General features: G+C 44.1%; 1 protein-coding gene across 1 annotated transcript in view; it reads left to right on the forward strand.

Moving 5' to 3' along the window:
* Positions 1 to 18,311, forward strand: part of LOC138283075 (uncharacterized) — a 132,547-nt gene that overhangs the window by 17,200 nt on the left and 97,036 nt on the right. The gene's annotated exons all lie outside the window — the stretch shown is intronic.

The raw sequence follows: 18,311 nt of genomic DNA on the forward strand, positions 1-18,311 counted from the left end.
TATAAACAAAAGAACGTCTAACAGTGATAAGAGGTCAAAGAACGGTCAGAAAAGGTAAAGGAGGTGTCATATGCTGATGGCAACCAGACCCTGCTCACGTTCCAAAAAGCAACCTGTGACCACCCCATGCAGTGCTCCCCTTCCACGGTCTCAATGCAGCACCTCTCCCCACCCGTGGTCTCCATGCAGTGCTGCCTCCTCCCCACCATGTTCTCCATGCAGCACCCCTCCCCCACCAGTGGTCTCCATGCAGTGCTGCCTCCTCCCCACCATGTTCTCCATGCAGCACCCCTCCCCCACCCGTGGTCTCCATGCAGTGCTGCCTCCTCCCCACCATGTTCTCCATGCAGCACCCCTCCCCCACCAGTGGTCTCCATGCAGTGCTGCCCCCCTCCATGGTCTCCCTGTGGCGCTGCCTCCGTACAGTCCAGGATAGAAGGTGGGCTGTGTAGAAGAGGCAGGCAGTGTGGTGATTATTTAGCCACAAGACAGACGCTGCGTCGAATTTGGCAGGTGTTGCATCGATTTTCCAATGCTCGGGCTTTCCTGGAAGTGGTGAAGTCTTTGTTGGCCCTGAGACTTCAGAAACAGGAAGCAAGCTCAATCCAAGCCCTTGCAGAGCGCTTGTGGAGGAAGGCAGAGTCCTTCCAGCAGAGTCAGGACCAGGAGGCATCAGAGCAACAAACAGGAAAGCAGACCTTCAAAAAAGCAGTCTAGATGAGTTAGTTGGGCAGCACAGCAAAGCTTCCTGACAGAGTCCAGTTGCAGGTCTGAATGTGTCTGATTTGAGGGTGTCACAGGCCCAGTTTATATACCCGAAAGTGCCTTTGAGGTGGAGGAAACTTTAAAGAGTAGTTATGAAGTGCACAAGTTCCTCTTTCAACCTAGCCCTGTCTGCCAGGAGACCTGTGGGGGGTGACCAGTCCTTTGTGTGAGGTCAGGCTACTAGACCTTGAAGTGTGAGACCACCTCCACCCTTCCTGCCCAGGAGAACCCATCAGTATGTAGATGAATGCAGATGCAGTTGAGTGTCCTGTGTTTAAAGCTGTCTCGGTGGAATGCACAAGGGGAGATGTCAACCACCACAGACCAGACGTGGATTGGAGACAGGCTGTAGGGCACAGTCGGCAGTGAGGGCAGAGAAATGCCCACTTTTTAAAAGTGGCATTTTCAAAATAGTAATGTAAAATCCAACTTCACCAGTACGTAGGGTTTCGCACTACCATCCCAACCATACCAATCATGACAAGGCTACCCCTCAGATCAGAAATTACCACTTAAATGTATATAAGGGCATTTCTAATGTTGGCCTGTGAGAGGAGCAGGCTTCACAGTAGTGAAAACAACTTTGGAGAGTTTTTCACTACCAGGACATGTAAAACGTATAAGTACATGTCCGGCCTTTTGTTAAATAGCGCCCTGCCCTATGGGTTACCTAGGGCCTACCTTAGGGTGACGTATATGTAGAAAAAGGGGAGTTTAAGGTTTGCCAAATAGTTTTAAATGCCAAGTCGAAGTGGCAGTGAAACTGCACACAGGCCTTGCAATGGCAGGCCTGAGACATGGTCAAGGGGCTACTTATGTGGGTGGCACAACCAGTGCTGCAGGCCCCCTAGTAGCATTCAATTTACAGGCCCTGGGCACATGTAGTGCACTTTACTAGGGATTTATAAGTAAATCAAATATGTCAATTGGGGATGAACCAATGTTACCATGTTTAAGGGAGAGAGCACAAGCACTTTAGCACTGGTTAGCAGCGGTAGAGTGCCCAGAGTCCTAAAACCAGCAAAAACAAGATCAGGAAAATGGAGGGAGGCAGGCAAAAAGTAAGGCTGTCAAGTCTAACAATACCAACCCTCTTTCATGCTCTGGGGAGGATTCTACCCTCACATAACACCCTGTTTCCTCTCTGGTACCCTATTTTACTATCACGCCTTGACTATGGCAACGCCTTCTACCTTAGCCTCTGTGAGTGACCAAGAGTTAAACTATGAAGAATAGAAGACCAGGCTGTTCACTTGGCTCCTGGTCTCAGGAAGGTTGGCAGGTTTCAGTGGCATGACACAACCTCTTCTGGAGGCTGGCCAAGAGTGAAGTCCATTGTCAGGCTCTTAGCAGGGTCCATGGAGCTTCCATGAGTCTTCTCGTGAGCTGCTCTCCTCTAGATTGTGGCCCATATTTAAGGCTTTTGATGTAGAGCAGTGCAGCAAGTCACCTTGCTGTGCTTCTCTGCGTCAGAGGGAAAGCGCAGCAATGCACTGTGTTTATGCAATACAGAGCATTCCTGTCCTTTCCCATTGCGCTGGTACCAACACAGGCACTCTTGCACCATTGTGATTCACGCAGTGTTGTTTTTGTACAGGAGGGGGCACCTCCTGCACATAAACTATCCTGGGAGGCTTTTTGGTTAAATAGTGATATTTCTCCTTGTTGCGTCTCCCCTGGGGAGGTGTAAGGCTTTGGCGCATCCCCATGTTTACATTGCCTTTTAAATCTAGGGATTCATCAAAATCCATGGGTGTTGTGTGGGAACGCCCACCACAAGGCCATGGAATGCCATGCCCCCCACACTGATGCAGTGTAAGGCTACGCAACCATTTGCATTGCTTTACCTTACTTCATATCTAGGAGGCCATTCAAAGCCACGCAGTGTGGCTTTGTGTGCCCTTATAGATATGAGTTCAAGGTTTGCGCCAACAAAACTGACACAATGGCAGTGCAAGGGACTCAGAAATATGCCCCTGTGTGTTCATACCAGTAGTCTTAATTCCAGACCGCAGGAAGGGGTATTGCTGATTTCAATGTATAGATCAAAGAACAGCAAATACTGACATGAGGCCAATGTTTGTCTCAGACACTTTACCACCAGCTGAGGTAGCCGGTCCGACCCACCTCAAACCATTCAAAGCCTGAATAGCTCACAAGAAGCCTCTAGTTGCCCACACGTGTAACAGGTGACCAGCCATCTGCTAGCAGGTTGATGTGGAGCACCCCAACCCCAAGTGGATCTCATGACATCCTGGCTGTACACATTGTGTTCCCCCCTCTTTACTAACACACTCACCCCTCATGATTGTTTCTCAACAAACCTTCAGTGAGGTCACAGGATGACGCAGCGCGGCTCTATTCCACATTTAAATGTTTTATTGAGAAGCTATAATATTCCTGAGAAAGCTCTTCACAAAATGCGCTGCGTCAAAATAAAAAGATAACCCTAGGAGGAACCTCTCATGGCTTCTGTGGTTAGAGATGCAACGAAACACCTACAACATCCATTGTCAGCGAGAACTACAAGATATCTCTGCTGAAGACCACAACATCCAATCAAATAACTCTCGGAAACAACTCCAAGAACCAAGTTTAAATAACGTATAAACCACCTGAACTACACAGTATCAGATCTGCAACCAACTACAATGGACCCCCTGTAGGAATCTGGCCTGGTGTGTGGTAGGTACCCAAGGTACTTACAGTCTATACCAGGTCCAGGTTCTCTACAGGTAGCCAAGGCTTATCTAGCGGACATGCAAAGCTTATGCAATACCACTGTAGTCACACAGCACTTACACACATGAAATAAAATACTCAGTGTTACAAAAATAAAGGTACTTTATTGTGGTAACACAACATCAAAATTACTATAGAGGCAATACTCCCTTAGAAGGTAAGTAATATACAAGATAAATGCACTAGTTGTCAGAAATAGGCATAACAATGGTTAGAAAAAGTACAAATAGTGTAAAACACAATAGAGAATAGTGGACCTAGGGGGAGCACCAACCATATACTAAAACAATGGAATGCAAGAGTGTCACCCCCACCCAGGTAAGAGGAGTGTGTAGAGGGCCACTGGGGGCACGAGGAAAGTACAAAGGTAAGTACCAAAAACACCCCCCAGCAACCAGGAAAGCAGAAGTAAATTACTATAATTTCCCCAGAACACCCACTTAGAAGAAAAGAAGTGAATTGCAAAAACCCAGAGATGACTGCAAGAAACAGTGGGTTCCTGGAGAGAAAGACCTATGTGAAGAGGGGACCAAGTCAAGAAGACACAGCAGAGTCCAGTGAGGGCAGGAGCCCCTACCCACCAAGCTGAGGATGCAGAAGCTGATCGACGGTGAGGGAGGAAGGTCAGCACTGGAGAGTCCAGATGCGTTTTTTTTGGTCAAAAGTCAAAGTAAGGGATGCAGAGGAGTCCTGCTGGAATCTTGTGAGCCAAATCTGAGGAACCACCCAATAGATAGACCCTAAATTACCCAGAAAGGTGACGACCTATCGGGGGGGCTCTGACGTCACCTGCCTGACCTGGCCACTCGGATGCTCCCAGAGTTCCCTGCCAACCTTGGATTCAAGATGGCAAAACCCAGGGACACTTTCGAGAAGCTCTGGGCACCATCCCTGTGGTAGTGATGGACAGGGGAGTGGTCACTCCCCTTTCCATTATCCAGTTTCACGCCAGACCAGGGACTGGAGGTCTCTGAACTGGTGTAGACTGGTTTATGCATGGAGGGCACCAAATGTGCCCTTCAAATCATACCAGTGGCTTGGAGAGGTTACCCTTCCCAAGACATATAACACCTATTTCCAAAGGGGGAGGGTGTAACACGGCACTCCCAAAGGAAATCCTTTGTTCTGCCTTCCTGGCTTGAGCTTCTCATGCACCAGGAGGGCAGAAACCTGTCTGTGAGATGGCAGCAGCTGGGGCTGTCTGGAGAACCTCAAAAGGCTATAGGAGCAATGCTGGGGGTCCTCTTAGGAGTACATGAAATCACATGACCAATACTTGCAAAAGTATTGGGGTATGATTCCAACATTCTTGATACCAAACATGTCTAGGTTCTGAATTACCATTATGCAGCTGGCTATAGGTAGTGACCTAAGTCCAATACACACATAAAATGGCATCTCCTCACTCACAAAGTTCTGGAAAATGGGTCTGGAGTTTGTTGGAGCACCCCTGGTAGTGCAAGCGTGCCCCCACACACAGCTACATGCACCCTGCCCTCTGGGCTGAGAGGGCCTTCCATAGAGGGACTTATAGTGACATAGTTCAGTGACCCATAGTGAAAATGGGTGCATGCACCCGGTTCACGCCGACTGCAACGGCAAGCCTGCAGAACCCTTTGCTTGGGCTCCTTATGGGGGGCAGAATAACTGCTGCAGCAACATAGGGATTCCCTGGAACCTCAATGACATGAGTACCAAGGTACCATATACTAGGGGTTTACATGGAGGTACCAGTATGCCAATTGTGGGATGAAATACAGAGTCTTTGGAGAGAGAGCATACTCACCGGGGTTCTGGTTAGCAGGATTCCAGTGAACACATAAAAACACTGTCAAACAGGCCACAAGGGGGGGTAACCAAGCTAGAAAGAGGCTACTTTCCTACTCCCCGACTTGTTTTACGGGCAAAATTACACTACCATTAACCACGAAATCTAACTATACAAGACCCACTCTTCATCGGGATACTTGTAGGTCCAAGTCAGCAGCAGATGGAAGGACAGGAGAGCAGGGTCACTGAAGCTCTGAAGCTAACCTTCTTCCATGAAGATGTCATCCCAGTCTCCAATCATAAAACAACCTCAACCCTTCGGCAAACCATGTGACTTGTGACTTATAATTCCCTGTGTAGAAACATCACCTTTTCACTCTACAATGGGCCGAAGACCCCGACGTCCAAGGATGTCTCCTGGCATCGCTCCAAATGATGGCCTCTATTAGGTCTGCCACGGTTGGACAAGGTGTATGTGAACTGTCTGCCAACCAAGTCTCAGCAGGTGTAGCCAAAGACTAGCGTCTCACTTCACGCCTGTCGGCTCTTGTAGGAGCTGCTCCTATTATAACACTGGATCATATCCGGGTGACCATCTCTGCATGTTGGGTAACAGCCTCCTTGTCTTCCTGGATTTATCTGAGGTGGGCATCATGCATCATTCATCATAGGCTTCGGGTGGTCTGTGAAACTCCAGTCTGGAAGGAGAGGTGCTGAGCTGGTTTCTTCTTCCTAACTCTTCTCAAACCCGGCTTAGATCCAGTCGTCTGTGATGTTCCTCAGAGGTCTGTTCTTGTACCAGTTGTTTATTCTTTACGTGGAGCAAAATAACACCCATCTTTAAAGTTCTGTAGCACCAGCTTCATCAGTTCCTGCATTCATCCATTAAAACCTCTGGTGGGGGCACAAACCTGACAAACCTGCAAAATCAGAGACTTGAAACCAAAAACTTCACAACGCGCAAGGCGGCTCCTCATCCTTGGTGAATAGAAACAACGGAGACATTCAGAGAATCTTCTCCATTTCTGCAAAAAGGTCTACCTTAAGTATCACATGTGTTGCTCCACTTTCTGTTCATGTCTTCATGTTGTCACTCTCTCTACCTGGACCCTCCTTAGACCCCTCCGTCCCTCCACCGGCTCCCAGAGTACTTCATCTAGCCCTGCTTCTGGTACACCTCCCTCTACAGGCTGCAGGTATTCATCCTGGTCCCTATGCTCCAAGATATGGTTTTTATACAAAACAGTCTTGCACCTCATTTCTCTTTCCTCGTCTGTATCCTCAGCAACATAGCTCCTTCCTCATACTCCAGATCCTTCTCCTCATTCTCTGGATCCTTCTCCTCATACTCTGGATCTTTGTCCTCATACTATGGGTCTTTCTCCTGCATATGCTGAATCTTTCTCCTCATACTCCAGATCTTACTCATCACACTATGGATCTTTCTCCTCATATTCAGATATTTCTCCTCATACTATGGATCTTTCTCCTCATACTCTGGATCTTTCTCCACATACTACTGATCTTTCTCCTGATAGTCTGGATATTTCTCCTCATACTCTGGATCGTTCTCCTCATATGCCAGATCTTTCTCCTCAAACGACGGATGTTTCTGCTCGAACTCCGGATCTTTCTCCTCATACTTCAGATATTTCTCCTCACACGCCAGATCTTTCTCCTCATACTCCGGATACTTCTCCTCAAACGCTTGCTATTTCTCCTCATACTCCAGATCTTTCTCCTGATTCTCCAGATCTTTCTTCTCATACTCCAGATATTTCTCTTCATACTCCAGGTCTTTCTCCTCACACGCCAAATCTTTCTCCTCATACACCAGATCCTTCTCCTCAGATGCGTGATCTTTCTCCTCATCCTCCAGATCTTTCTCCTCATACTTCAGCTATTTCTACTCATACTCTGGATCTTTCACCTCATAAGCCAGATCTTTCTCCTCATACTCTGGGTCTTTCGCCTCATACTCCGGATCCTTTTCCTCATACTCCCAATCTTTCTCCTCATACTCCGGATATTTCTCCTCATACTCTAAGACCTTTCTCCTCATATGATGGATCTTTCTCCTCATAATCTGCATCTTTCTCCTCATACTCTGGATATTTCTCCTCAAAATCCTGATCTTTCTGCTCATATGCCACATCTTTCTCCTCATACACCTGATCCTTCTCCTCATACACTTGATCTTTCTCCTCATACTCCAGATCTTTCGCCTGATATGATGGATATTTCTCCTCATACTTCAGACCTTTCTACTCATACTCTGCATCTTTCTCTTCATATGCTTGATTTTTCTCCTCATACTTCGGATATTTCTCCTCATTTGCCAGACTTTGCTCTTCTTATGCCGGATCTTTCTCCTCATACGCTGGATCTTTTCCCTCATACTCCGGATCTTCCTTCTCATACTGTGGATCTTTCTTCTCAAATGCCAGAACTTTCTCCTCGTACACCAGATCCTTCTCCTTATGCGCTTGATCTTTCTCCTCATACTCCGGATATTTCTCCTCATACTCCAGACTTTACTCCTCACATGATGGATCTTTCTCCTCATACTCTGCATCTTTCTCTCATATGTCAGATCGTTCTCCTCCTAATCTGGATCTTCCTTCTCATGCTGTGGATCTTTCTCCTCAAATAACAGATCTTTCTCCTCATATGCCAGATTTTTCTTCTCATACACCAGATTCTTCTCCTCATACTCTTGATATGTCTCCTTATGCTTAGGATCTTTCTCCTCATACCCCGGATGTTTTCCTCATACCCCAGACCTTTCTCCTCATACTCTGGAGATTTCTCCTCATACCCCAGACCTTTCTCCTCATACTCTGGATATTTCTCCTCATACCCCAGACCTTTCTCCTCCTATGCTAGATCTTTCTCCTCATACTATGGATCTTTCTCTTTATGCTCTGGATTTTTCTCCTCATACACCAGATCTTTCTCCTCATATGCCGGATCTTTCTCCTCATGCTCCGGGTCTTTCTCCTCATAATACAGAACTTTCTCCTCATACACAATATCTTCCTCCTCATACTCTGGATCTTTCTTCTCATACTCTGGATATTTCTCCTCCTACTCCAGATAATTTTCCTCATTCTCCTAATATTTCTCCTCATATTCCAGACCTTTCTCTTTATAAGCCAGATCTTCCTCCTCATACTCTGGGTCTTTCGCCTCATACTGCGGTTTGTTTTCCTCATACTCCAGTCTTTCTCCTCATATGCCGGACCTTTCTCCTCATGTGATGGATCTTTCTCCTCATACTCAGGATATTTCTCCTCAAAATCCTGATCTTTCTCTCCATATGCCGCATCTTTCTCCACATGTGCCAGATCTTTCTCCTCCTATGCCAGATCTTTCTCCTCATACACCAGATCCTTCTCCTCATACTCTTGATATGTCTCCTCATTCTCTGGATCTTTCTCCTCATACTCCGGATATTTCTCATTATACCCCAGGCCCTTCTCCTCATACGCTGGATCTTTCTCCTCATACTCCGGATATTTCCCTTTATACCCCAGACCTTTCTCTTCATATGCCGGATCTGTCTCCTCATACTCTGGATCTTTTTCCTCATACTCCAGATATTTCTCCTCATACTTTGGGTCTTTTGCCTCATACTCTGGAACTTGTTCCTCCTACGCCAGATTTTTCTCCTTATTCTCTGGATATTTCTCCTCAAACTCTGGATCTTTCTCCTCATACTCTGGATCTTTCTCCTCAAACTCCTGATATTTCTCCTCATATGCCAGATCTGTCTCCTCATACTCTGGGTCTTTTGCTTCATACTCCGGATATTTCTCCTCATACTCCAAACCTTTCTCCTCATATGCTGGATTCTTCTCCTTATACTCTGGATCTTTCCCGCATACCCCAGATCTTTCTCCTCATACACCAGATCCTTTTCTTCATACTAGATCCTTCTCCTCATACTCTTGATATGTCTCCTCATACTCAGGATCTTTCTCCTCATACTCCGGATATCGCTCCTCATAAAATAGACATTTCTCTTCATACTCTTGATATGACTCCTCATACTCTGGATTTTTCTCCTCATACTCCGGATATTTCTCCTCATACCCCAGACCTTTCTACTCATACTATGGATCTTTCGCCTCATACTTCGGATATTTCCCTTCATACACTGGATCTTCCGCCCCATATGCACAATCTTTCTCCTCATATGCCAGATCTTTCTCCTCCTACACAAGATCCTTCTCCTCATACTTTTGATATTTCTCCTCATTCTCTGGATCTTTCTCCTCATACTCTGGATATAAATCCTCATCTCCCGGATATTTCTCTTCATTCTCTGGATTTTTCTCCTCTAATGCTGGATCTTTCTCCTCATTTGATGGATCTTTCTCCTCATACTCCGGATCTTTCCCTTCATACGCCAGATCTTTCTCCTCATACCCCAGATCTATCTCTTCATTCTCAGGATCTATCTACTCATACACCAGATCATTCTCCTCATACTCTTGATATTCCTCCTCATACACCGGATCCTTTTCTTCCTACTAGATCCTTCTCCTCATACTCTTGATATGTCTCCTCATACTCAGGATCTTTCTCCTCATACTCCGGATATTGCTCTTCATAAAATAGACATTTCTCTTCATACTCTTGATATGACTCCTCATACTCTGGATTTTTCTCCTCATACTCCGGATATTTCTCCTCATACCCCAGACCTTTCTACTCATACTATGGATCTTTCGCCTCATACTTCGGATATTTCCCTTCATACACTGGATCTTCCGCCCCATATGCACGATCTTTCTCCTCATATGCCAGATCTTTCTCCTCCTACACAAGATCCTTCTCCTCATACTTTTGATATTTCTCCTCATTCTCTGGATCTTTCTCCTCATACTCTGGATATAAATCCTCATCCCCCGGATATTTCTCTTCATTCTCTGGATTTTTCTCCTCATATGCTGGATCTTTCTCCTCATTTGATGGATCTTTCTCCTCATACTCCAGATCTTTCCCTTCATACGCCAGATCTTTCTCCTCATACCCCAGATCTATCTCTTCATTCTCAGGATCTATCTACTCATACACCAGATCATTCTCCTCATACTCTTGATATTCCTCCTCATACTCTGATTATTTCACCTCATACTCCATTTTTTTCTCCTCATACCCCAGACCTTTCTCCTCATATGCTGGATCTTTCTCCTCATACTCTGGATCCTTCTACTCATACTTCAGATATTTCTCCTCATACTCCAGATCTTTCTCCTCATACACCAGATTTTTCTCCTCTTACTATAGATCTTTCTCCTCATACACCAGATCCTTCTCCTCATATGCTTGATCTTTCTCCTCATTCTCTGGATCTTTCTCCTCATACTCCAGATCTTTCTTCTCATACTGCAGATCTTTCTCCTCATACTCTGGGCCTTTTGCCTCATAATCCGGATCTTTTTCCTCATCCTCCAGGTCTTTCTCCTCATACGCTTGATCTTTCTCCACATATGCCAGTTATTTCTCCTCATACGCCACATCTTTCTCCTCCTACTATAGATCTTTCTCCTCATACACCAGATCCTTCTCCTCATACACTTGATGTTTCTCCTCATACTCCGGAACTTTCTCCTCATACTCCGGATCTTTCTCCTCATACTCCAGGTATTTCTTCTCATAATCCTGACCTTTCTCCTCATATGCCAGATCTTTTTCGTCATAAACCAAATCCTTCTCCTCGTACCCTTGACATGTCTCCTCATTCTCCAGATATTTCTCCTCATACTCTGAATATTTCTCCTCATACCCCAGACCTTTCTCCTCATACGCTGGATCTTTCTCCTCATATGCTGGATCTTTCTAACATACTATGGATCTTTCTGCTCATACTCCGGATATTTCCCTTCATACGCCAGATCTTTCTCCACATATGCCAGATATTTCTCCTCATACGCCACATCTTTTTCCTCCTACTATAGATCTTTCTCCTCATACACCAGATCCTTCTCCTCATAAGCTTGATCTTTCTCCTCATACTCTGGATCTTTCTCCTCATACTCAAGGTATTTCTTGTCATACTTTGGATCTTTCTCCTCATATGGCAGATATTTCTCCGTCTATTATAGATCTTTCTCCTCATACACCAGATCCTTCTCCGTATACGCTTGATCTTTCTCCTCATACTCCAGATCTTTCTCCACATACTCCAGATCTTTCTCCACATACTCCAGAACTTTCTCCTCATACTCAAGATATTTCTCCTCATGCTCCGTATTGTTCTACTCATACTCCAGATCTTTCTCATCCTACTATGGATCTTTCTCTTCATACTCAAGATCCTTCTCCTCATACGCTTGATATTTCACCTCATTCTCCAGATCGTTCTCCTCATACTCCAGTTATTTCTCCTCATACTCCAGATCCTTCTCCTCATATACCCCCGATTTTTCTCCTCATACTTTGAATCTTTCTCCTCATACTCTGGATATTTCTCCTCATATTCCATATCTTTCTGTCATACACCAGCTCTTTCTCCTCCTCCTCATATGCTGCATCTTTCTCCACATACGCCAGCTCTTTCTCCTCATATGCCGGATCTTTCTCCTCATATGCTGGATCTTTTCGTTCATACGCCGGATCTTTTTCGTCATACGCCTATCTCCTCCTAATATTCATCTTTCTCCTCATAGACCAGATCCTCCTCTTCACACGCTTGATCTTTCTCCTCATACTCCATATTTTTCTCCTCATACTCCAGACCTTTCTCCTCATATGCTAGGTCTTTCTCCTCATACTCTGGTTCTTTTGACTCATTCTCCAGAACTTTTTCCTCATACTCCAGATCTTTCTCCTCATACTGCGGATATTTCTCCTCATATGACAGACCTTTCTCCTCATATGCTGTATCTTTCTCCTCATACTCTGCATCTTTCTCCTCGTACGCTGGATCTTTGTCCTCATACTGTGGACCTTTCTCTCATATGCCAGATCTGTCTCCACATACTCTGGGTCTTTTTCCTCATACTCCGGAACTCTTTCATCATGCTCCGGATCTTTCTCCTCATACTCCGGATATTTCTCCTCATACTCCAGATCTTTCTCCTCATATGCTGGATCTTCCTTCTCATACTCTTGATCTTTCTCCTCAAATGGCAGATCTTTCTCCTCATACACCAGATCCTTCTCCTCATACTCTTGATATGTCTCCTCAAACTCTGGATCTTTCTCCTCATACTCTGGATATTTATCATCATACACCAGACCATTCTCCTCATACGCTGGATCTTTCTCCTCATACTATGGATATTTCTTCTCATATGCTGGATCTTTCTCCTCATATTATGGATCTTTCTCCTCATACTGAAGATACTTCCCTTCATGCAACAGATCTTTCTCCCAATCTGCCAGATATTTCCTCTCATACGCCAGATCTTTCTCCTCCTACTATAGATCTTTCTCCTCAAACACCAGATCCTTCTCATACGCTTGATCATTCACACCATTCTCCAGATATTTCTCCTCATATGACAGATATGTCTCCTCATACTTCAGATATTTCCCATCATCCTCCAGACCTTTCTCCTCATACTCTGCATCTTTCTCCTCATATGCTGAATCTTTCTCCTCATACTCTGCATCTTTCTCCTCATACTCTGGATCTTTCTCTCATACTCCAGATATTTCTCTTCATACTCCAGATCTTTCTCCTCATATGCTGGATCTTCCTTCTCATACTCTTGATCTTTCTCCTCATATGCCAGATCGTTCTCCTCATACACCAGATCCTTCTCATCATTCCCTTGATATGTCTCCTCATACTCCGGATCTTTCTCCTCATACTCCGAATATTTCTCCCCATACCCCAGACCTTTCTCCTCATAGGCTGGATCTTTCTCCTCATACTCTGGATATTTCTTCTCATATGCTGGATCTTTCTCCTCATATTATGTATCTTTCTGCTCATACTGAAGATACTTCCCTTCATGCAACAGATCTTTCTCCCAATCTGCCAGATATTTCCTCTCATACGCCAGATCTTTCTTCTCCTACTATAGATCTTTCTCCTCATACCCGGGATCATTCTTATACGCTTGATCTTTCTCCTCATGCTCCGGATCTTTCTCCTCATACTCCAGATATTTCTCCTCATACACCACATCTTTCTCCTCCTAGTATAGATCTTTCTCCTTATACACCAGATCCTTCTCCTCATATACGTGATCTTTCACCTCATACTCTGGAACTTTCTCCTCATACTCCAGATATTTCTCCTCATAATCCAGAGCTTTCTCCTCATGTGCCAGTTCTTTCTCCTCATACCACAGATCCTTCTCCTCATACGCTTAATCTTTCTCCTCAATCTCAAGATCTTTCTCCTCATACTCCAGATATTTCTCCTCATATTCCAGATCTTTCTCCTCATACTCCGGGTCTTTTGCCTCATACTCCGGATCTCTTTCCTCATACACCGGGTCTTTCTCCCCATACGCTTGATCTTTCTCCTCATAATCTGGATCTTTCCCTTCATACGCCAAATCTTTCTCTTCATATGCTAGATCTTTCTCCTCATACACCAGATCCTTCTCATACACTTGATCTTTCTCCTCATGCTCCGGATCTTTCTCCTCATACTCTAAATATTTCTCCTCATACTCCGGATCCTTCTGCTCATACACCAGATCTTTCTCCTCCTACTATAGATCTTTCTCCTCTTCCACTTGATCTTTCTCCTCATAGTCTGGATCTTTCTCCTCTTACTCCAGATATTTCTCCTCATACTCCAGGTCTTTCTCCCCATATGCCAGTTCTTTCTCCTCATACTGTAGATCCGTCTCCTCATACGCTTCATCTTCCTTCTCATATTCCTGATCTTTCTCCTCATACGCTAGATCTTTCTCCTCCTACTATAGATCTTTCTCCTCATACACCAGATCCTTCTCCTCATACTGTGTATCTTTCTCCTCATATGTTGGATCTTTCTCCTTATACTCTGCATCTTTCTCCTCATATGCTGGAGCTTTCTCCTCATACTATGGATCTTTCTCCTCAATCTCCAGATCTTTCTCCTCATACTCCAGATATTTCTCCGCACACTCCAGATCCTTCTCCTCATACTCTGGGTCTTTTAACTCATACTCTGGATCATTTTCCTCATACTCCATGTCTTTCTCCTCATACGCATGATCTTATTCCTCATAATCTGAATCTTTCCCTTCATATGCCAGATCTTTCCCTTCATACTTTGGGTCTTTTGCCTCATACTCTGGATTTTTTTCCTCATACTGCGAGTCTTTCTCCTCACACCCGGAATATTTTTCCTTATATTCCTGATCTTTCTCCTCATATGCAAGATCTTTCTCCTCTTACTCTGGGTCTTTCTCCTCATACCCGGGATCTTTCTCCTCATACTATGAAACTTTCTCCTCATATGCCAGATCTTTCTCCTTGTATTCTGGATCTTTCTCCTCATTCTCTGGATCTTTCTGCTCATAAAATGGATATTTCTGATCATATGCCGGATCTTAATCCTCATACTCCAGATATTTCTCGTCATACTATGGTTCGTTCTCCTCATACTATCAATCTTTCTTCTCATACTCCTGACCTTTCTCTCATACACCAGATATTTCTCCTCATATTCCTGATCTTTTTCCTCATACACCAGATCTTTCTCCTTGCACACCGGATCCTCCTCCTCATCCGCTTGATATTTCGCCTCATACTCCAGATCTTTTTCCTCATAATCTGGATCTTTCTCCTCATATTCTGGATCATTCTCCTCATACACCAGATCTTTCTCCTCATATTCTGGGTATTTCTCCTCATACTCTGGAAGTTTCTCCTCACACTCTGGATTTTTCTCCTCATATGCTGGAACTTTCTCCTCATACTCTGGATCTTTCTTCTCATACTCCGGATCTTTCTCTCATACACTAGATCTTTCACCTCAACCTCAGGGTCTTTCTCCTCATACTCTGGACCTTTCTCCTCATACTCTGGATCTTTCTTCTCATACGCCTGATCTTTCTCCTCATACGACGGATTGTTCTCCTATTACAGATCTTTTTCCTCATACTACAGATCTTTCTCCTCATACTATGAAACTTTCTACTCATATGCCAGATATTTCTCCTTGTATTCTGGATCTTTCTCCTCATTCTCTGGATCTTTCTCTTCATAAAATGGATATTTCTGATCATATGCCGGATCTTAATCCTCATACTCCTGATATTTCTCGTCATACTATGGTTCGTTCTCCTCATACTATCGATCTTTCTTCTCATACTCCTGACGTTTCTCTCATACACCAGATATTTCTCCTCATATTCCTGATCTTTTTCCTCATACACCAGATCTTTCTCCTTGCACACCGGATCCTCCTCCTCATCCGCTTGATCTTTCGCCTCATACTCCAGATCTTTTTCCTCATACTCTGGATCTTTCTCCTCATATTCTGTATCATTCTCCTCATACTCTGGATCTTTCACCTCATACTCTGGATCTTTCTCTCATACACCAGATCTTTCTCCTCATATTCTGGGTATTTCTCCTCATACTCTGGAAGTTTCTCCTCACACTCTGGATCTTTCTCCTCATATGATGGATCTTTCTCCTCATACGACGGATTGTTCTCCTACTATAGATCTTTCTCCTCATACTCTGGATCTTTCTCCTCATAGTATGGAACTTTTTCCTCCTACCCCAGATCTTTCTCATTATATTCCAGATTTTTCCCCTCATATTATGGATCTTTCTTCTCATACTCTGGATCGTTCTCCTCATACTATGGATCTTTCTCCTCAATCTCCAGATCTTTCTCCTCATACTCCAGATATTTCTCCGCACACTCCAGATCCTTATCCTCATACTCTGGGTCTTTTGACTCATACTCTGGATCTTTTTCCTCATACTCCAGGTCTTTCTCCTCATACGCTTGATCTTTCTCCTCATAATCTGAATCTTTCCCTTCATACGCCAGATTTTTCTCCTCATACTTTGGGTCTTTTGCCTCATACTCTGGATTTTTTTCCTCATACTGCGAGTCTTTCTCCTCACACCCGGGATCTTTTTCCTTATATTCCAGATCTTTCTCCTCATATGCAAGATCTTTCTCCTTTTACTCCCGGTCTTTCTCCTCATACCCGGAAACTTTCTCCTCATACATTGGATCTTTCTCCTCATTCTCTTCATCTTTCTCTTCATAGTATGGAAATTCCTCCTTATACCCTAAATTCTTCTTGTTATATTCTGGATCTTTCTCCTCATACTTTGGATCTTTTTCTTCATGCACTCAATAGTTCTCCACATATTCTGGATTTTTCTCCTCATATTATGGATCTTTCTCCTCATACTCCAGTTCTTTCTCCTTATACTCTGGATTTTTCTCCTCATACTATGGATCTTTCTCCTCATACTCTGGATCATTCTCCTCCTACTCCAGATATTTCTCCTCATACTCCAGACTTTTCTCCTCATATGCCAGATATTTCTCCTCATACTCTGGATCTTTCTTTCATACGCCAGATCTTTCTCCTCACAGTCTTGGTCTTTCTCCTCATACTCTGAATACTTCTCCTCATATTCCAGATCTTTCTCTCATTCACCAGATCTTTCTACTCATACTCCTGATCTTTCTCCTCATACGATGTATTTTTTCCTCATACGTCAGCTCTATCTCCTCATACAATGGATCCTTCCTGTCCTATGTTTGACCTTTCTCCTCATACTCAGGATCTTTCTTCTCATACTCCGGATATTTCTCCTCATACTCAGGATCTTTCTCCTCATACTCAGGATCTTTCTTCTCATATTCCGGATATATCTCCTCATACTCCAAACTTTTCTCCTCATATGCCAGATATTTCTCCTCATACTCTGGATCTTTCTCTCATACGCTAGATCTTTCTCCTCACAGTCTTGGTCTTTCTCCTCATACTCTGAATACTTCTCCTCATACTCAAGACCTTTCTCCTCATATACCGGATCTTTCTCATCATACTCTGGGTCTTTATCCTCATACTCTGGATCTTTCATCTCATACTCTGGGTCTTTCTCCTCATACTCTGGGTCTTTCTCCTCATACTCAGGATATATCTGATCATATGCCGGATCTTTCTTCTCATACTCCGGATCTTTCTCCTCCTGCTCCAGATATTTCTCCTCATACTCTGGATATTTCTACTCATACTCTAGATCTTTCTCCTCATGCTCCTGATCTTTCTCCTCATATGCAAGATCTTTCTCCTCATACTCTGGGTCTGTCTCCTCATACCCGGGATCCTTCTCCTCATCCTCTGGATCTCTCTCGTCATATGCCAGATCTTTCTCCACACATGCCAGAACTTTCTCCTCATACTCTGGATCTTTCTCCTCATACTCTGGATCTTTCTCTCATACACCAGATCTTTCTCCTCATACTCTGCTTCTTTGTCCTCATACTCTGGACCTTTCTCCTTATACGCCGGATCTTCCTCCTCATAGGATGGAATTTTCTCCTCATACACCAGATCTTTCTCCTTATATTCCACATCCTTCTTATTATACTCTGAATCTTTCTTCTCATAATCTGGATCTTTCTCTTCATACTATGGATCTTCCTCCTCATACCATCGATCTTTCTCCTCATACTCCAGATCTTTCTCCTCATATTCCTGATCTTTCTCTCATTCACCAGATCTTTCTACTCATACTCCTGATCTTTCTCCTCATACGATGTATTTTTTCCTCATACGCCAGTTCTATCTCCTCATACACCGGATCCTTCCTGTCCTATGCTTGACCTTTCGCCTCATACTCAGGATCTTTCTTCTCATACTCAGGATATTTCTCCTCATACTCAGGATCTTTCTCCTCATACTCAGGATCTTTCTTCTCATACTCCGGATATATCTCCTCATACTCCAAACTTTTCTCCTCATATGCCAGATATTTCTCCTCATACTCTGGATCTTTCTCCTCAAACTCTGGATCTTTCTCTCACACGCCAGATCTTTCTCCTCACGGTCTTGGTCTTTCTCCTCATACTCTGAATACTTCTCCTCATACTC

The sequence above is a fragment of the Pleurodeles waltl genome, chromosome 2_2 (genome assembly GCF_031143425.1).
Source record: "Pleurodeles waltl isolate 20211129_DDA chromosome 2_2, aPleWal1.hap1.20221129, whole genome shotgun sequence".
Taxonomy (NCBI): Eukaryota; Metazoa; Chordata; class Amphibia; order Caudata; family Salamandridae; genus Pleurodeles; species Pleurodeles waltl.